Genomic DNA, 22,043 nt, shown 5'->3' with positions numbered 1-22,043 from the left:
GCCAGACAATGACCAACTCCAACAAGAGAATGACTAACCATCTCTCGACGTTCTTTGAACCCCCCCACCATCAAAATCCGTGAGGGTCACCATAAATACTGTGACTGCAAGAGCCGATCTGAGGTTGCATATTCTGTGATGAATGATTTGCTTCCTGACGTCCTGTAGCTTTCCCACATGGAATACTCTTTACTTGCCTGGATGAGTGCACCTCCAAGAACATTCCAGTATGACACCATCCAGGACAAACTGGCTGCTTCATTTGGCACCCTATCTACCATCTTAAGCATTCGCTCCCTCCATCTCCGGTGTACAGTAGCTGCAGTGTGTACCATCTACAAGATGCACTGCAGCAACTTGCCAAGGCTTCTTTTACAGCTTCTCCCAAACCTGTGACCTCTACCACCTGGAAGGACAAGGACAGCAGACACATGGGAACACCACCACCCTCAAGCTCCCCTCTAAGTCGCACACCATTCTGACTTGGAAATATATTGCCATTCCTTCGTCATTGCTGGGTCAGAATCCTGGAGCTCCCTACCTGACACAACTGGAAGTGCCTTCACCACAAGGTCTGCATCACCACTTTCTCGAAGGCAATTCGAGATGAGCAATAAATGCTGGCCTTGCCAGCAATGCCCATATCTTGTGAATGACTTTTAAAAAAATAGGTGTATTTTGAAGTTGTCAGGATTTAAATTACTGTTATTGAGTTTGAATTTACTGTTAAGGAAATATGATCTAACTCTGTTTCTACAATTTGCTTTATCACAAGAGCTATTCACATCACTGAAAATTTATGCATTACTTTTGTAAAGGCACTTACACACCACAGTGCTGTAGCAGATGATAGACATTCAGGTCTACCTCTCAGTTGCAGTAAATGCCTTGACACAGAACCAGTGGCATCAGACTTGAAAAATATGCCCTGTGAATATGCTTTAAAGGAACATGGTTTTAGCCGTGCATAACGCTGAGAACAAACTTGCGTTCATGAGCTATAGCATATGTTCAACCAAGATTCTTGAGTCACCAACTGTAGTAACATGTTCAATTCATTGGCAGGAGTGCAGCATTTTTTTAAGCAAGCTGTACTCAACGGGTATCAATGAAAAGGAAAACATGCCTATAGCATTCCAAAATCAAGAAATTGATCCAAAGCATTTTCAGTAGAGATGACTTCACACCCATAATATGTAAGAAGTGTAATTTCTAACATTGTATTTCTCCGTCTCAACAGTCCAAAATCAGTTCAGTCAATTTACACTGCTGAGGCTGGCTGTTGTACAGTGCAACACAGCAGTACTAAAGGAACAGGTTCCTGACATAATGTGTAAAAAAAAAAACCACATGCAGGTAGGGATCCAAAAATAAAAATAAGATTTTGTAAAAAAAAAACTGGACAGCCAGCTATTATTTTTCCCATGGCTATTCTTACAAGTTACGATTATGAGCTTAGCTTTAATACCAGGCAAACTGTCGGGTCCAGTTTCATCCTGTTAAGCTTTACCCTCTGTCAGATGATTAGAGTGGCAGTAGAGAAATCTGCCATCCCGATTATAAGAGCAATCAAGCACATTTCCTGTGTTTCTTGTATCCCATGGGTAGTTCAAATCATGGCAGTAGACAAAAGTTGTAAAAGCTGTGGAAACCAAATATTGGGGACTGTCTGGTAATACTGGTGTTAACTGTGATCACAGTTCTTAGGATGAGATGGTAAATATTGATGCTGTCTGTCCATTCAGGTGGATGCTAAAACTGTATTGGAGAACAAGCTGGACTCAAGGGATGTAATTCATCGAAACTGGTCTTGTGATCTTATTCATTTTGTTTGTCAAAGCATGTGTACTAACGAATACTAGCTAAAACAATTGCTTTACATTCAGTATCTCCCGTAATGTGTAATCAGATGTGCTACGTAATGCTTGGAAGATCTGCTTCAATGAACTTGCCCAAACTTTGGTAATTGGGCCAGACTAGTGGCATAATTTAGAGGCAGTTCTGTGGCTTTATATTAAGAATGAAAAAAGTGAGTCAGAACAGTGGTCTTGCGTGAACTTGTTCCTACTCTCTCTAAGATCTGATGTAACTAGTATGCTGGTGCCTTGAGTTTTGAGATTACCCTTGACTTGGCATTTAATTGGGTAGGCAGATTAGTGGAATTACCCTCAACTTGGCATTTAACTGGATAGGCAGAATAGTGGTAGATATTCATTGTTGTTTTCACAGTTCTCCAAATGATGGAGATCTATGTCTATGGCAGTTTAAGACGCTCAGCAGCTGAAGGCCTCCAGAGGTATACTTGTTAGTCTCCCTGTCTCCCGATAACAGTGCTGCATTTCCCCATAGATGACGGTACAAAAGAGCAGCTTGCAAAAATTATACTGTTAATCCCATATTGGCCCTGAAAAGGATCGTTCTCGCACATAATGCCATTCCCCTGAAGCAGAATTTCATTCTTGGGCAGGAATGATGTCTTGTAGTTGGAGAGATCAAATCTTGTTTCTAAATGCAGAGATCAGCAATTTGCATTTATATAACATTTCAGAATAGTGGGAGAGGTAAGAAGTGATTGTTGAAGTGATTTGGTTTTAACAATAGTAACTTTTATTTAAATAAATGCATTATTGTAAAGAACATCCTAAGACACTTCAGTTACATCATAAGATCATGGAATGATACAGCACAGAAAGAACTACCTAATTAGTTTCACTTCCTGCTGTTTCCCCACAGCCCTACAATTTTTCTTTTTTCTTCAAGCCTTTATCCAAATGCCTTTTGAAAGCTTCCGCCACCCTGACGGGCATTGCAGATCATAACTTGCCGTGTTTATAAAAAAAAAAAATCCCATGTCACTGGCCTGATTAGGATTGGTGGCGTGTAGTTTGTTTGGAGACTTTTTTTCTTTAGAACACTTCGAAAGATGTAGAGACAGAGGGCTAGAGATGGGATTTTGGAGACTTAGGTGACTGAAGCCTCCAGAGCTAATGGTGGGACGGTGATTAAGCAAATGCTGTATGTGATTGGTAAAGGGAGGCTGCAAAGGTAATGTGGGACAAGGCCGTAGAAAGATTTAATGATGAAGAGGATTTAAAATTTAATGTGTTGGCGAATAGGGAGTAATTGTACATCAGATGATTGGCAAGTGACATTTAGTGCAGGACAGAAAGTCCTGGCACAGGCACGATGGACCAAGTGGCCTCTTTCTGTGCCTTAAACTTTGTATGATTCTATGTGGCAAAGTTTTGCACAAGGTGGACTTAAAGGAAGGTGTTGGAGTAGCCAGTTCTAGAGATGGTGAAGGTTTCAGAGGTGTGGTGGTGAACATTGTTGTGGAGAGGATTGTAAGAAATGTTTAGTGCAGATGGTATGGGGTCTGAAAATAAGCTTGCTGCTCAACGGGGTGCCAGAGTTGTGAATGATTTGGTTGAGACTGAAACAGTGGTTGGGTGAATCAGTGGCAAGGAAGTGGATTTTGTGGTAGGGTTGAAGATGATCTTGATTTTTTTCGATACTGAACTGGAGGAATCTGTGACTCGTGCAAGGCTCTGTTGAAGGAGGGGATAGTTGGAGCAAAACAGAAGTTTAGGGAGTGAATTAAGAGTATGAAGCCAAGATGGCTAGAAGCTGTATCACTGAGCTGCTGGAGGGAAAGCGTGCAATATTCCAGTGATTTTAAGATTAGAGAGCACAGCAGGACTATTGAACTAGCGGATCTGGCAACAGTATGGAGGAATGGGACTGTGCAGGGATTTGAAGATGAAGTTTTAAAATTGATGGACACCAACAAGGATTCTGGTGGTCGTATGGGATGAGGTTTGGGTGATCGAGCTCTGGATGAGTTGGAGTTGACATATGGTAACACTTGGAAACCCAGTGAAGTGGGTGTTGGAAAATTGTACACTGAAGGTGCAAAAGACCTTCTGTTTGAAGGATTAATTATTGAAATATGGCTAGTTAGGTCAGGATCCCCCTTTGTTGGGAGATATCTTGATTTACAGGGTATTCACACATGGAGCTTATAACAAAACAGTTCAGTTTCTGCAGTGATCTACCAACTCTAATTCCACACATTCTGGAATATTCATAGTTGTTTTGAAAATCTTGTTCCATTCAAACTCATAATGGGCCATTTTAGTCTTTGCTATCAGTTTGGTCAACAGGAAACAATCTGATCTGTTTTATGCAAGTTTGGAGATGGTGCCCATTTAACCTTTTTATTTGTTCTCAACTGGGGTCCTAAATTTTCAGAAGCTATTATACGTTTCCTTACATTATTACTAATGTTTTGACTTGCAGAGTAATTCCTTATTATAGATAGCTGTTTTGGTACTCTGGCAAGGAAGTCTAGGACTTTTCTGAAGTTCTGGTAAAAGTGAATTATAAAACGAGTACTCTTCATGAGCATTCCTTTCCCAATTATATCCTCATGGATGGCCAAGGATGTATATCCATTTGTGAGTTGCAGAAATATTGTTTAATGACCTCTGCATAAAAAGAAGCACTGTGACAATGCAATTTAGCCAAAAAAAAACAGACACGTTGGAACTTAGCTGAAGTAATTCATAAAGATGTTTTGAACAGATTTAAATCATCTTTGTTCATAGCAATATAACACCAATTTCTTTAACTTGAGCTTCTTTCAATTTGAAAAGCTTTTAATTTATATTTGTTTCTTTCAAGATTGCCCAAATTAAAAATGACCATTCAACCTCGAAAGAAAAGGCGTACATTGAAGACTGTGCACATTAAATATAGAGGATTGTGGAGATTTCAGTGGGGCTTAGTGCTTTTGACCAGTGTGATTTCTTGTGATGGAATTTAACCACGACTATGAAGGTAAAATATCATAGAAGTTGGATGACTAAAGGAAGATTGGAAATAAACATACAAAAATATTGAACGACTGGCCTTCGTATAGAAGAAGGATAGCATCAATAGCAAACTTATCCTGCTCCGATTATAAGCAAAATCTGAAAACAAAACGCTAAAATGAGTGGAAGTCATTTTTTGAGAGTTCATTTGGATTGGTTTTGAGCTTTTTTTTTTGAGAAGTACTTTGTACATTTATGAGTATGTTGATTGAGTGACCCATTGGTCAAGGTATGTTATTTGTTGAATAGTTAATATTGCACATGAACTGTTTATGCTTTACAACGATAGCAGATTATGTATTTTTGATTTGAACAGGACCAATTATGTTTTTACTCTTCAGTTTTAGCTTGACCCATTTTACGATGCAGTTTAACATGTAGCCTCACTCGTGTACTTGACCTTAATAAGTGCATACGGCAGTCTGACTGTTAAAAGCTGTTGAGCAGAAGCTTATCTCCATTTTTAAAAGAAATCAATCTATGGAAGAAAGAAAATAATTCTCATGTTTTCCACAAATTGCTTGTGTATGTACACTGTAACCCTCTTTAATAGACACTTAATGCTGTGATTAGTTGTTTTGAGAAATGCTAGATTAGTGCTGAAGTAATAGTATAATTTTAGCCAGTTGCACTCAGTTGATGTCTGATGAACAGATGTACGAGTAAGTAAGCTTGTCTGTTATTCACAGCACTTGATATTTAGTGGTTGCTGAGCATGACCTAAATACAGCATTCAGATAGACCAGAGAATTCTCTAATTTTAATTTTGGGCATTAGTGTATCTTGGGCTAAGCAACAAAGGATAAATATTTGATATACTCAATTTCTCAATGCATTTGCAGAAAGGACTTTGTCTGTTTTCAATGAGCTTTTTTGGAATCTTGAAAGTTGTAAAAGTCACATGGGAATTTTGCTAAAGGTGAAACAATATTGTGCAGTTGAACTTTAGCCAGGATTAACCATAAATAGCAATTCTAGTATGATAAAATATTTATCAAACATTTGAAATCCCCCCCCAAAGCAGATAGTTTGAGGTAGGTTTCATATAAGTTTGCATCAGTATTATCTAATTATTAGAGTTTGGCATTGGTCGCATTTTTGATAGCTTTGCATTTTTATTTTAATACTGCAGAAAACTAAGATGGAGTTTTGTAACAATTTCATGCATGAGATTTGTTTAATATGAAATAAGTCTGAAAGTCAGGAAACCTTTTGGTACTTGATTGCAAGCTCAGAAATCCCTGGACTATTTGAATTTTTGCCATTTGAATGTACAGTGCAGTTTTATTGGCATTGAGCTAAGTTTTGGTGTAAAGGCATAGGCAGAGGATGGTCCTCTGGATCAAAGGCTGCAGAGAGGATGAGGGGTATTATGCACCATGGTCATAATTACAGAGGATGCCATTTGTGACAGGTTAGGGCTGTTTCAGTGCTGTGGCAGGAATGGAAACCTGATTTGGAGATTTTCAAACATGGAAGTTGTGGATAAAATGGGCACTGATTTGGCAGAGAGAGGACTTGCATTTATATAATACCTCTTATGATCTTTGAGCAACCTAAAGTGCTTTACAGTTACTTTTTTAAAAGTGCAGTCAGTTGTAATATAGGGAAACACGCCAGCCAATCTTTGCACAGCAAGATCCCACAGCTGTTTAGTAATGTTGGTTGCAGGGTAAATGTTGGCCAGGATGCCACTGCATCTCCCCTGATCATCTTTAGTGCCATGGGATTTTTAACATCTACTTGAGATGGTAGATAGGGCTTTGGTTTGATGGCACATCTGACAGTGCAGCATTCCTTCAGTACTGCGCTGAAGTATCAGCCTAGATTATGTGCTCTGGAATGGCATCTATACTGGAATCTCCTGATTCAGATACAAGAGCACTCCTTTTCAGCCAAGCCTGACAAAAAGCAAAGGCATTTTCAAGAACTTTGGAGAAGAAAAGAAAGTTGGAGATAGGGTGGTAGTTTCAAGAACAGGGATCCAGGGGTGTTTTGTTTTGACTGTCTGTACTTGGTTTGGAAAACTAGGCTCTAGGATAAGCAGGTTTCACAACAGTGGAATGTCGCTGGCCTCTTTTATTCAGAAGGAGAGAGTTGATTCATAGTCTCATATTTACACATATGTTTCATTAAAGCCGAATGAAGTATACATTAAACATGAATATCGGTGCTGTCACGAAAATGTGCTAGGTTGAATGATTTTTTTTAATCCACTGGTTGGAAACCTGAATATTAAACTGGTGGAGACGAACCACTCAAACCTTGCAAGTTTTGAACTCTGACTGCTGACCCTGAGCACTGAGGCATATTCCCTGCTGCAGACTGTCATGTTCAATGGTTTAATTTTCTGTGTTTTTCTTCACCAATCGATGCTCACTCTCCTTACTGACGTAAGCTTGATGGAGCTGTTGAGAGTCGAGAACTCTCTCTGGTAAGAACAGAGACCCCCTCGAAGAAAATCAGCTGCATTGCTGTCTCCCGGAGAACCACAGAATCAGCATCCATATCTTCCTACCGGAAGCCTCAGGACCACCAAAGGAAAGGCGCGTGTGTGTTAAACTCAAGAAAACCTGTCCAGCTCTTTTTTTGATCACGGCGCGTAAACAAGTAAGCACTCACTGAATTGGCCAGTCTATTAAAGAAATAAATCTGTTGTGGTCAAACAAAGAGGGGAGCCCTTCGATCCCTCCTCCTCACCTGATCGTAACAGTGTTGCTAACTTATTTTGAACTAAATGTTTTCCTACACTGATGCATATATTGTATTTGAAAAGATTATCTGCTGTAGATATCTACATTATAAATAACTTATCTGGTGGGGTTTGACTCAGAAATATTGTCCAATTGATGGAAAAATGGCTGGACAATTGCTGTCTGTCATTCGGTACTAAACTAGCAACTTTCACTCAGGCTGTTGTGGAGCGGTAAATGGAAATAATCGGACTGGAACATTTCAGCTTGCTCTTGTTGATGTGAGATTTGAACTGCATTGGCAAGACAGAAGATGGAGGATTTGGTTGTGTTCGAGCTGCACTATCATTTGTGCGGCTAAGATCGAGTGGCAAAATAGGTTGCAAGAAAAAACATGCATTAACTTTCACATTCTCCGGATGTTCCAAAGCACTTTTCAGCCAATTCGTTACTTTTTAAGTGTATTGTTATGATCAGGTGAGGAGGGGTCGAAGGCTCCCCACTTGTCCTTCTCCTTGTTTGACCAAAGCAGGTTTATTTCTTTTTAAAAGTGGATATACTTGCCAATTCTCTCACTCTCACTCTCTCACATACACCAAGGTGCACACCAACACACCCTCCGTGCATGCACATATGTTAGAGTGAGGAAGGATAGATTGGTCAGATTAGAGTCCTGAGCAATAAAAAGGATATACAGTGTGTGGAGTTTGGTGATTCAGCTGATGTCAGGCTAAATTCAGTGGTCCTGAGGCTTCCGGTTTGCAGATGTAGACTGCTGTTCTCCTGGAGACAGCAATGCGGAAGATTTCCTTCACGGTATCTCTGTCTGCAGCAGCAATAAGCCTGAGTGATTAGGGTCAGCAGACAGGATTCAAAGCTTGTAAGGTGGCCCGGAGAGAGGAGGGACCCCACTCAGGTCTTGTTAGTGTCTGGCTGCTTGTCTCAATTGCTGCAGAGAAAACACCAGCTGAAACACACAGATGGTAGGCCTGTCACATGACTCTCACCCAGTGAGTCAATGTGATGGCGATCAGTGTGTATTCCATCTTGCAACCTAATCAGTTCATGTCTAGGAATTCTCTTTCAACCAGGGTCCCATTGTTCAAGTGATTAGGTTTGAGTGGTTTGCCTCCACCAGTTTAATGTCCAAATTGATTGCCTTAATGGCTTGCTAATGGGAGCAATGTAGGTAGTTCACTCGAATTTCCCAGGTCATTGTTCTTGAGGGTACTGGGCAGACAACTAGTCTCTACCTTGATGCATTGGAATGTATGGTATTGTGATGCAAATTGGGGTGACCATCTTAGATGTTAGTAAAGCCACCTTTTTTATCTGCTTTTTTTTTTCTTTTTTTAAGAATATTTAATTCAGGTTTCCAGCCAGTGGATTAAAAAAAATCATCATTCAGCATAGCATGTTTTTGTGACAGTATTCTGTTAAATCGGCAAATTTGTATACAGCAAGTGCCTACCAACAACATCATGTGTGGCCAATTGTTTTAGTGATTATGGTTTGAAGATTAAATGTTGGCAAACTACCCTGCTTCTCCTCGAGTAGTACCACGGGATCTTTTACGTTCACATGAACAACAGTTAGTTTAATGCCTCATCTGAATGACTGCATGTTCAGTGTTGCAGCACCCCCTCAGTACTGCACGGATATGCTCAAATCCTGGAGTTGAGCTTGAACTCACAACCTCCTGACTGCATGACAAAAGTCCTACCGAATAGCCAAACTGATATTTAAAAGAATTATGTTCCCTAGCACTGACATCCTTTCCTTTGTTAATTTTTGATGAAATTGTGTTGATTATTAGAGGAGGCATCTTTTTTACATCCAGAGGGAACAAAGAAGCTGGATGTGGAATTAGTGCATCAAAGCAAAATTCCAAAGAAGGACCTTGAATAATCTGAATAAAATGTACTTCAGTTCTTTGATTAATTTATAAGGTATGGATGGTGATATACTTTACAGAATGGATTGCCTTCACAATCTATCTTTTCTTAGTCCCAGCTGAGAAATTGGCATAGTTCCTTCTCAGTTCTTAGCGTGACTTGTAAAGTTAATTGAAGCCTGTAATAGTTTCTTAGTGGGGAAACTTCCAGTATTATATTCCAGCAATAAATTTTGTTTTCATTCTAGGAGAATCTAATTTTGTTAGCATCTGCTTTAATTCCTTTTAAATGGTGCATAAGCCAGCAAAGCAATCATTCCATAAAGCAATCCACAAGGCCACTGCGAAAGCAAAATATTGTAATTTTCATGCCGTCTATTTAGGATTGTTGCTACATGAGTTTTCTGAAGCAAATACCCAAAAAAGTTTACGTAATTTTTAGTTGCATTTCAAGAGAAAATACTTTGAACATTTTTGTCATTGTTGGCAAAGTTGCAGCGTAAGGGACTCTGGCAGCAGAAATAAATATTCGGCTTCAAAAATGGATGCTGTTGTCTTTGACCATAACTTGTTTTTGCTTCTGGAAAGCATAAACAGTAATATCTTGAAAGTTGATGTCAGCTGCAGAGTATATTGTCTATATGGAGTTAGAATAATCAAAAGGAGTGGCAGTTCTGGCACTTTTGTCTTAAATTTCTATAAACTGATGTAAGATACAAGTGGCACAAGATGAAAATATTTCGAAAATTTCTGCTCCAGTTTTCTTCTAATTTATCGGCATAAGATCAAAATGAGGCACCAGCTGCATAACCTCAACTTCATGGAGGAACAGTTATTTTGAAAGCTTGTGCATGACAAGATTCTGAGAATAGTAACTTGATTGATTGCTAACAGAATTTTTAACATACCGTCCAAAATTAAGGTTCAGCAGGCTTGATGAAAAAAGTTCTCAATGGCTATTGAGAAGGAGTATTGAATTCATTTTCAGCTTGAAAAATATTTGATTAAAGAATAAAATGTGATTCCAAAATAAGTTTTAATAGACAATAATGGAGGTACTGTACAGTTGTCAATATATTGCTGAAAATCTTAAGTACTTGGTATATAAAAGTAAATTTGTATTGATTTTAAAATACAAAGCTTTTTAGATTGTTATGTAATTGTTTCCACAGGAATAAAGAATATATTTGGGAAGGGTATGAAAGTTCCATTTATGTTGCAGTGGAGATGATCAATTGGCATCATTTTGGGGAATAGTAGGCAAAAGAAAACTTATGTGAAAGATGGTCATTTTGAAAAACTGTCAAAGAAACCAATTTATTTTTGTGTAATTTATGCCTGTTCCCCTCCCCTTCCTCAGGATGCATCTCATAAATGCAGCATTGACCACCCCCCCAGCCACTGCCCAGACGCCCTGTAACATCACAGTTCATTTTCTGATGTCAACTGCATATAAGAACATAACCAGAACTAGGAGCAGGAGTAGGCAATTCAGTCCCTCGAGCCTGCTCCGCCATTCAATACGATCATGGCTGATCTCATCTTGGCCTCAACTCCAATTTCCTGCCCGTTCACCATAACCCTTCAACCCATTTCTAATTAAAAATCTGTCTAACTCCTCCTTTAAATTTACCCAATGTCCCGGCATCCACCGCACTCTGGGGTAGTGAATTCCACAGATTCAGGACCCTTTGAGAGAAGTAATTTCTCCTCATCTCAGTTTTAGGATAAGGGGTAGCAGATTTAAAACAATAACCTCTCGTTCTAGATTGCCCCACAAGAGGAAACATCCTCTCTATGTCTACTTTGTCAATCCCCTTAATCATCTTATATACCTTAATTAGATCTCCTCTCTAATTCTTCTAAACTCCAAAGAGTAAAGGCCTAAACTGCTCAATCTCTCTTCATAAGACGAGCCCCTCCTCTCTCGAATCAATCAAGTGAACCTCCTCTGAACTGCCTCCAATGCAACTACATCCCTCCTCAAGTAAGGGGACCAAAACTGTATGCAATACTTCCAGGTGCGGTCTCACCAATGCCTTGTACAGTTGCAGCAACACTTCCCTACTTTTATACTCTATTCCTTTAGCAATAAATGCCAAAATTCCATTTGCCTTCCTTATAGCCTGCTGTCTACCGGCGAACTAGTTTTCTGCGATTCATGCACGAGGACACCCAGATCCCCCTGCACCAAAGCATTCTGAAGTTTCTCTCCATTTAGATAATTTGTCTTTCTATCCTTCCGACCAAAATGGATAACCTCACACTTATTCACGTTAAAGTCCATGTGCCAAATTTTGGCCCATTTATCTAATCTATCCATATCCATTTGTAGATTTCTTATTTCTTTATTGCAACTTACTATCCCACCTGTTTTAGTGTCATCTGCAAATTTGGCTATAGTACCTTCCATCTCTGCATCCAATTTTATCCTCAATTTGAAGAACAACTAGATATCTCAAAAACAATCACCTGGACTATGAAACCACTTCTTTAGCAGCATGTTGCATTGCAATTTAAAAGCAAAGTTGTATCAGTAAGTCTGAATGTCAAAAAATTATGTTTTTACTTTTATTTTTGGTCCTCCACACCATGCATTATATTCTGCAAACCTGCTCCTGGATCTCTGCTGTTTTTTGAGTCTGCATTATACGGAGTTGCAATGTTGCTAATGGCTAAGCATTCATTTTACCTACAATTTCTTAGTTATTTTGAATATTGTAATGATTTTAACTGACTAAAGTCAATATTTCAATATTAAAAATAAATGGCCCAAACTAAAAGGTACAGGACTAGAGAGATCTTGGGTATAATTACATAAATCTTTATTGGTTGAAAGATGAAATTGATAGTCGTTTTTTAAAAAAAAACTGATTTTATAAATAGGCTAGCATGCAAAAACAGAGGTAATGCTGAACCTGTACTGGTTATTAATTTGGCCACAGTTAGAATATTCGGATGATTTACTTTTAACAAAGATATTTAAGCCATGGAAGGGTGCAGAAAAGATTTGTTTAATATGCTACCAGGGATGGGGCACTTTACTGAGTGAAATTGGAACTCTTTTCATTCATACAAAGTTGATCAGTTTTGACCACCAGTTAATCTTATAAGAGGCTTTAAGAAATTAAAGCGCCAAACAGCTGCTTCTGGCCAATGAGTAGGTAATTAGAGGGCATAAATGTAATTTGATAACCAAAAGAACAAGAGAGAGATGGTAGAATTTTTTTTAAACAGAGGGTTATTGGGATATAGAATGTCCTACCAGAAACAGTGGAAACAAAATTCAATATTACTTTTAAAAGGATATTTATAAATGTTTGGATAAGCAAAATCTGTGTATTCTGGGAAGGGGAAACAGGACTAATTGAATACATCTTTCACAGAGCTGGCTTAGGCTCAATGGGCTATAATGTGAGATTCTTTGAAACGATGGTGTTTGACTTGGAGGGAATTTTGGAGGTAATGGTGCTCCCACGACATTGCTGTTCTTGTGGGTCTTGGTGGTAGAGTTCACAGCGGAGGGAGACAGCTAAACTTGGTGAGTTGTTTTATAGCATCCGGTAGGTCACAGTGTGTAGGGGGTAGACATAACTCCAATGGCAGAGGCACAGATAAAGTGAATTGCTCTATCCCGGATGATGTCAAATTTCTTGATTGTTGTGCCTTCAGTCTTTCAAGCGAGTGGTGAGTATTTAAACAGACTTCTGATTTTAGCCATATAGATAGTGGAGAGACATTGAAGGATCAGAAGGTGAGAGCCACTCATTGCACAGTACCCAGCTTTTCTCCAGTTCTTGTAATCACAGTGTTAATGTGGCTGATCCCATTCAGCAGCTGGTCAATGGTGACGCCCAAGGTGTTGATAGTGGGAGACTTTGCAATGCTGATGCATTCTAGAAATCGAGGGTGCAACTGACTTTTTTCTTGTTGGAGATGGGAATGACCTGGGATTTACAAGGTGCGAATGTTATGTACTGCTTCTCAGCCCAAGTCTGGATGTTATCCAAACTCTGCTGTGCGTGGCATGGGTTAATTATCAGAGGAGCTGTGAATGGAGCTGAACACTTTGGAATGATTGGCGAACAGCACCATTCCTGATATGGCAGAGGGGAGATCATTGATGAAGGGTCTAGGGCTGAGTAATGTCCTAGGATTGTGGTGATTGGTTTCTAACAACCATCGCCATCTTCATTTGCGCCAAGTATGACTCCAGCCACTTGAATGTATTCCTTTTCATTCTCATTGGTTCCAGTTTTTATGGGTTCCTTAGTCTCATACTTTGCTAAGTGTGACCTTGATGTTGAGTAGTTAGCAAAATGGTTGTTGCTTGAAAATTACTGCTGTTTGATGAAATAAAAATCCTTACAAATCAGTCCTTCAGAATTTGCAGAATATAAAAGGATACAGAAAAAAGTAGCTAAGGGAAATCTGAAAAAAATGCAGATTGGGATAAAGTAGGGCTGGGCAAACAAATGGTGAAACTTCTATTAGGTGAAAAACCAGGCTGTATGTCATGTGGTAGTTTAGCCTTACTTTGCATTTTTTTCTTTGCATTTTCTTATGGGTGCACACAGTGATGAGCATCAGCTTTAACAATTTTACACCCTCCATGACTGAATGTTTTAAAATTCCAGTTGTTTATCTCATTATTATCTTTTGGCTTTAAAAAGCAGCTGCATTGAGAGGATGGGAATGTTTGTGCGAATGAAACTGAAGCTTCAGATACTCTAATATTGTCATTGCAACATCTTGCTTGAATTGACAAGAGAGAATATTGATGCATACTTTCCCAAAGTGCTTTGAAAAAAAACTTTGTAAAAATATTAGAATGAGAATCCAAGAGCAAGCCTCAAGGCACTTAAATTGCTTTAGCAGATGGCATATTAATAAATTTTGCTGTTAATCCCTAAAACAGCAAGTGTGTTTTTGTTGGTATTTAAAAAGCCACAGTGAAGGTTTATTGGTAGACACTAAGTGTAGGTCATATTGGTGGATAAGGTTATTTGAAGTTCATGCCCTGAATCTTTTTGTTCAATTTTTCATGAGCAATATTTGTGCAACAGTTCACATTAGTTTGCTGCTCAGATGCTATAGTATTTCCCATGACTGGAAAATGATCATTCAAGAAGCATTAATCTAGAGAAAAAACTAAACAATTTTGTACTTTCTTTGGCCTGTAGTTTCGAAGTAAAGTGTATAAGACCCAGATGTGTTTCAACATGACGAAACAAGAGATGACACCAAGAGAAAATTGCTTATTTGTATCAGAATTTTTAATTGTTCCAGGCAAGTCAAAATGACTATATTTTGTCGCTCCTCTTTGCTCACCTTGCAGTACATATATAATGGTTGCTCTAAGAAAACATGAGCACTTTAGAAAACAGTCAGGACCATACATTAGATCAGAGCTTTCAAAATTGGGGTCGCCAAGGTTATTGGGAGCATTAGTAGGCTGGCCTGGCTAGGATTAAGGGCCACCAATCGAGCATTGCATAGCCAGAAGAGCTGCATCATACTACTATCTTAGCACAGTGCAGGTGTTTGAATCACTGCTGATCTCTATAAGTGGACATTGGCCAATGTCTGCTTCTAGAATTGGGTGAGGGTTTAGATATTGGCTGATGCTTATCATTATGCGAGTGTGACTGTCAGGCCATTACTTAATTCAGCAAGTCTGGCAGCATCTGTGTAGAGAGAAACAAAGTTAACATTTCTTTCATCAGATCAGTGTTCTGTTAACTCTGTTTCTCTCTACACAGATGCTGCCAGACCTGCACAGTATTTCTGGCGCTTTCTGTTCTCATTTCAGAGTTCCAGCATCTGCAGTATTTTGCTCTCATTTCTTAATTCATCTGTGGAAAAGCTCTTAAAACTTTGACAAAAGTCCCAGATGATAGTGGGGAGGACTTTGCAAGGTCGGTTGAGTGTGCATTGTCATGGCCTAATTTGATTCCTAGGTCACAAATGAGTGGTGTGTCTGGCTTTATTTTTCTTTTTCTTTCTAGCAGTTTGATACAACTGGGTGGCTTGATAGGCCATTGCACACAGCAGTTAAGAGTCAGCCGCGTTAGTTTGGGATTGGAGTCACATACAGGCCAGACCAGGTAAGGATGGCAGGTTTCCTTTCTTAAAGGACGTTGGTGAACCAGTCGGGTCTTTACACCAATCCCACAGCTTCATGGTCACATTCTCGAGCTGGCATGTGTTTTAAACTAGTGTTTCCTGGATTTTGTTCAGATTCTTGGATTAGTCCAGTACATAACCATTACGCTACCATACCTGCTTTATCCATTACGCTTTTAAAAAAAAAAAACATCCTTTGCTTTCACTGCTTCTTGGATAGGCTATTCCATGCTTATCATTCCATAAATACCATTACACTATAATGTCTTCACACTTGTTTGTCGATCTTAGACTCCATAGTCTCTTGTGTTAGAGCTTGTGTCAATGTTGAACATCATTCTGTGATCCCATTCTATTCCCTTGAAAATGTTCATTTCTTCATTAAGACCATCTTTAAACAGCTCTTCTAATGTAAACATTTCTAGTGCTGTTCATCTTTTGTTGTTCAGGTGCTCGGTCCCATTTATCGATGGTTGCCCTACTTTGTACTTTGTCCACATACCATGTGAAATTCTCCAATTAGCAATTGCATTATGTGAAATGAAAATTCCTTGTTAAATTTCAATTAATTAAACAGTAGACAGCTTAATTGCTTTCTTTATTCAGTAGGAAACTTGTGTTTGTTTTAGAAACTATTACAAACACATTTTCATTTTAAATTTTAAACCACAGTTGTAATTTAACAGTTAAATTATGGAATTCAGTAATGTTGCTTTGGGTTATAAATGATGAAGGGGGATAATTTAGAAATATGTTTGTGAAATTGGTATTGATTTTTGCTGAGGGTAGCACAGGCACTACAACGGAAAGGTAGTCCAGAAGATGCTTGAAGAAATTTAATTCAATTTCTGAGGATTGAACCTGGTCTGCGTAAAGTTGGTTTATGTCACTGCTTGGGATTCTGGGACCATTTTGTGCCCCATGAGTAGGACCCAGATGAGCTGTCTTAATATGTATTTTGAGCAAAAGTTGCCGCTGGCTAATAGCTTTCCAACCCATATAGGGTTGGCTAGCCAGAAGTGATTCAATTGTGAACAAAAGTAAAATATTGCTGCTGGAAATAATGAAATAAATACAGCAAACAATGGAAGCATTCAGCAGGTCAGCCAGCATGTGTGGTGAGGATAAATTTTGACATTTTGGGTACAAACTCAGAGGAAGGATTTGTACCTGAAATGTTGACTTCTCTCTACAGATTCTGCTCATCCTGTTGAATGCTTCTAATGTTTTCTGATTGAAATGTGGGATGGATAGTTGTTTTGAACAGATCCCAATTGATGGTCAATTTGTTTGCAATTTCTGGCCATTCAGGAAGACCTCTAGCACTTTGGTGTTGACATTTTCTTGATCTTTGTGGATTAGTGGATAGAGAGTTATTAAGAAGCAGCAGAGACCAGAGGTGAGTCAGTGAGCAAGTGGGGATCCTCTATCCGATTGAAAAGGAGTTTGCATTTTTACATTCAATGAAATAGATGACACAGAAGTTGAACTGATTGCACCAAATGCCTTGCATCATACATTGTATGTTTTACCTACTGTAGAATAAAACCGTTTACAAACCAAACCAAATAATGCCTCACCTGGTGTTAACTTGGTCTGCTTATGTAGTGGTTAAAGCAAGTCCACTTATTCAGCAGATTTCAGCAGGGAGTGCTTTCTGTTGAAAGTGTTTTTTCATTTTCTCTCTGGAAGTAGCAGGACTGACATTTTAACAGAAGTCACTGAATAATTTTTATAAGAATAGCTACTAGGCTGATTAGGAACAAAAAATATTTTTCCGTTCTCTTACACTGCCTCCTCCCCCCCCACCCCCAAAAAAGAAAATCTTGAGTTTAAGTAAGCACTATCCTTGTGTATCCTTGAGGATTTAAAAGATGACATTTTAAAAATCTTTTGTCTCTTTCTCTTCTGAAGACACTGCTGTATGCTAGTGTAGTGTTCCATGAGTATCATCAGCCTTCCTGTGCCTTTCTGAAGTGGGCATTCTTCCTATTTGCGTTTTGACAGTGAGTGTTGGAGAGATTCAGTCACATCCAACTCTGATCCTGTCCTCATTTGTGCATGCTTTCAGATAGGGATATAATCTGATAATTTACTTTTACTTTTCCCAAGGGAAGCCATCACAGACAGGAGATTGAGTCTGATGTCCCTGTCTCTGTGATAACACCAAGTTTTACATTTAACCACATAGCCATGGGAAAATGGTAATGACTTACAGATTACAGATACATAACCTGAAATGATGTATTCACTAAACCATTTTGCTGCTGTACGAACATTAAAACAATTAAGCATGAAATTAAAAAATTGGTCTATTGAACCGACTCTTTCCAGATGCCATGTACAGACTTTGTCACGGTGGCTGTTTTATTCCACAGGAGGTGAAACATGCAAAGTATGGTGGTTCCTCTTGCCCTTTAAGCTGTCACCACATTGCCCTTATATTAGCACTACTAAAATTATGGAACAGCTGTTGATTGTCTAACTGATGGACTATTTGAAAGTTCTGAGCAAGTTGACTTTGTGTCAGATTTTGTTACTTAACTGTTGGCTACTTCAGGTCCTTTAGAATTCACTTAGCTGTAACGTGGAGTGCAACGTCAGGTGAGGTCAGATTAAGTTCAGATTAGAGTTCATGAGACGAATTGAGGCCAGGGCTCCAAAATATGTGTTCATCCCTTGGGATCCTTTCTGCAATGGCAGAAAATAATTGAGATTGTACTCTATTGGCTGCTGTTGTAACCCAGAGGACCATCAGGAAGCTCGGAATAAGGCTTGCAAAAATAAATGCTATGTACTGTTTTATGTGTGTGACCAGCAACAGAAGCCATGTTAAGTACCATATTTTCTGAGAATGGCCAGTTGTGGAGAAGAATGTAAATTTATTATCTCTTTAAAATCTTATACAGTAGAGTTCTTTTGATTTGTGTTAGGCCTAGGCCATGTACAGAAATCTATCAAAAAATACATGTTTAGGTTAAAAACACAGTGCTCAGTAACACCACAGTGTCAGCCAGTGAGTTGGAGGTGGGGCTAGACTTGGAGCAAATAAAGTCTGTTTATTCAATAGTCTGTTTAAAAAGAATCAGTACGAACTACAGCAAACAGAATTGATGACCAACATTACATCAATGTCTCTTGATAAATGCAGTTATTTATCCAGAAAAATGCAGACTGTGGAGGATAGTTTTACAGTTACATAATACAAGCTATGTATTTAAAATCAATTGCAATCCGTTAGAGCAGTGAGGTCTCCAGGCACGATCACTGGGGGAAATTCCTCCATCATTCTAGCTGGAAATAGTGGTGTCGCCATATATAGCCAACTCTGGATCCTTGCTATAATAAAAACAAAAAGTGCTGGAAATACTCAGCAGGTCTGGCAGCATCTGTGGAGAGAGAAGCAGAGTTAACGTTTCAGGTCAGTGACCCTTCATCAGAACTGACAAATATTAAAATGTAAAAGGCTTTAAGCGGGGCGGGGTGGGGGGGTGGCGTTGGTGTTGGTGGTGGGGCAAGAGATAACAAAAGAAAAGGTGTTGATAGGACAAGGTCACAGAGAATAACTGACCAGAAGATCATGGAACAAAGACAAGTGGTATGTTGATGGTGTGGTGAAAAACAAAGCATTAGTACAAAGAGGGTGTCAATTGACTGTAAAATAAACAGCCCTGGCTCCAAGCACAAACATTAAAAAACAGTGGGTAGGCAAAGTAGAAACAAACTAAAATAAAATAAAACAACTAAAAATAAAAAGGGGGGCCCGTCATGCTCTGAAATGATTGATTTCAATGTTCAGTCTGGCAGGCTGTAGCGTGCCTATTCGGTAAATGAGATGCTGTTCCTCGAGCTTGCGTTGATGTCTGCTGGAATACTGCAGCAATCCCAGGACAGAGATGTGACCCTGAGAGCAGGGGGTTGTGTTGAAATGGCAAGCAACCAGAAGCTCGGGGTCATGCTTACGACTGAGTGGAGGTGCTCTGCAAAGTGGTCACTCAATCTGCGTTTGGTCTCCCCAATGTAGAGGAGACCACATTGTGAGCAGCGAATACAGTATACTAAATTGAAAGGAGTACAAGTAAATCGCTACTTCACCTGAAAGGAGTGTTTGGGGCCTTGGATAGTGAGGAGAGAGGAGGTAAATGGGAAGGTATTACACCTCCTGCGATTGCAGGGGAAGGTGCCGTGGGAAGGGGGCGAGGTGGTGAAGGTAATGGAGGAGTGGATGAGGGTGTCGCGGAGGGAACAATCCCTTTGGAATGCTGACAGGAAGGGAGGGGAAGATGTGTTTGGTAATGGATCCTTGCCACTGATTTGTATCCTCCTGTTCAGCCACTGACTCAGCTGATAGACTTTTTGAAGTCTCTGTGCCCTATTCAATGCTGAGTTGAGCTCTGACCCCATGCACTTCCATTATGTAGATGCAGAGGGCTGTGGAAGCTCAATCATTGAGCACGTTCAAGACATAATTCGATAGATTTCTTGATACTAATGATATCGAGATATGGGGATAGTGGGGAAATATGGCGTAGAGGTACATGATCAGCCGTGATCTGTTTGAATGGCGGAGCAGTCTCAACGGGCTGAGTGGCCTCCTCCTGCTCCTATTTCCTATGTTCCTATGCAGATATTTTGTATCTTCTATTTTGGCTTTTTGTTTGTTTACACCACTGAGAAGCACATTGGAATATTTTTCTATGTTTAAAAGTGCTACATAAATGCAGGTTGTTGTGTACTTAGATCAGGTATTTGACAAAATAACAAATTGAATAATCAAACTTGGAAGTCTTCAATGTAAGAATCTGTGTTTAAGATTATTTTGCTTTTGAATTAATAATAGCACAAGACCGATTTTCTGTAAATAGGTGTACATGTTTTCAAAGCAGATGGACAGACTAACAGGAAATGACAGAGAACCCTTAAAAGTTATAGTTAAAGAGAAAGAAATGATGTCGCTGTTAATTTGTGTGATGCAAATTTTCTGTAGAATTAAAGCCAGCCCTGTACAACTGAATTTTCCTCATAATTTACTTAATTGCTCATTGGAACACATCCATACTATTACTGAAATATATCCAGCTGGCTTTCTACTTCTACCTTTGCCTCATGGTAATAGTGGCTGTTTAACAAAATGGTTTGGGGAGACGCAGGTCCTCTTAAAAAGCTTTAATGTCACACAGTTGTTGCAGCACTTAAAAATAAAACTATGGATCCAGTAACTAAAATGTAAATTGGGCCATGCTATGAATCACTGGTCCAACAATAAATCCCAAAAGCAGTAACTTTAATTTTTTGATGCAAAGGTAATTGAGGCAAATAGTATAAGGGGCTTTCTACATATGGAAGCATAATACATTGAGTAGACTTGTTTCTTTTAGGAAAAATAAGCAAATGGAGTTTTTTTTAAATGAGAGGGTAGTTGCAGGTAATAGGAATTTTTACTAGTTGAATAAAAAAGATACAATAGGAGTACAAGGGGAGGAGGTGGCGTAGTGGTAATGTCACTGGACTAGTAATCTAGAGGCCTAGGTTAATGCTCTGGGGACATGGGTTCGAATCCCACCATAGCAGCTGGTGAAATTTGAATTCAATTAATAAATCTGGAATTGAAAAAATTTGGTGATGGTGACCAATCTAGTGGTGACCATGAAACTATTGTCAATTTCTGTAAAACAAAAACAAAGGAAATTGGCCGTCCTTACCTGGTCTGTCTTACATGTGGCTCCAGTCCCACATCAATGTGGTTGACTTAAATGCCCTCTGAAATGGCCTAGCAAGTCACTCAGTTCGAGGGTAATTAGGGATGGGCAATAAATGCTGGCCGAGCCAGCGATGTCCGTATCCCATAAACGAACAATTAAAAAAAACTGTATTTTGCACCTTCTTCTTTGGCCTCCTTATCTCGAGAGACAATGGTTAAGCACCTGGAGGTGGTCAGTGGTGTGTGGAGCTGCGCCTGGAGTGGCTATAAAGGCCAATTCTAGAGTGACGGGCTCTTCCACAGGTGATGCAGAAAAATTTGATTGTCGGGGCTGTTACACAGTTGGCTCTTCCCTTGCGCCTCTGTCTTTTTTCCTGCCAACTGCTAAGTCTCTTCGACTCGCCACACTTTAGCCCCGCCTTTATGGCTGTCCACCATTTTGCACCATAGCATTTTAATTCTAGTGTGCAGTGAATAGTGATCCTAAGCATGCAATATGAGGGTAAGAAAAAAACTGCAAAGTTACTCTAGAAGCTGTTAGTACCAGAGTAGACATTATTAAGAACATGCCAACACAGCAAAAAAAAATCTCCGAAGGAGAGCTCAGCAGAAAAAAAAAAGTTTGGGAATATGTGCTCAAAAGCATCTATGCATTTCAATGGCCTTGCAAAAAAAGAAAGTCCAGAAATCCAAACTAATGAAATAGTTTTAAAGCACTGATGAGGATATCCGTACCAACATTTCAACTGAACCTT

General features: G+C 39.3%; 1 protein-coding gene across 4 annotated transcripts in view; it reads left to right on the top strand.

The window, feature by feature from the left end:
- Positions 1–22,043, top strand: part of rock2a (rho-associated, coiled-coil containing protein kinase 2a) — a 332,194-nt gene that overhangs the window by 18,812 nt on the left and 291,339 nt on the right. Inside the window, exons 2-3 of one of the 4 annotated variants that reach the window (XM_068022689.1) lie at positions 14,645–14,750; positions 15,470–15,568. The exons of 1 other annotated variant lie outside the window; for it this stretch is intronic. The gene's annotated coding sequence lies outside the window, so the exon portion shown is untranslated. The remainder of the gene's footprint in view (positions 1–14,644; positions 14,751–15,469; positions 15,569–22,043) is intronic. 2 more of the 4 variants (XM_068022681.1, XM_068022696.1) reach the window with 2 other exon arrangements.

Source organism: Heterodontus francisci, chromosome 3 (genome assembly GCF_036365525.1).
Source record: "Heterodontus francisci isolate sHetFra1 chromosome 3, sHetFra1.hap1, whole genome shotgun sequence".
Classification (NCBI taxonomy): domain Eukaryota; kingdom Metazoa; phylum Chordata; class Chondrichthyes; order Heterodontiformes; family Heterodontidae; genus Heterodontus; species Heterodontus francisci.
The sequence above is the reverse complement of the archived record's forward strand: the minus strand, read 5'-3'. Positions and strand labels throughout refer to the sequence as shown.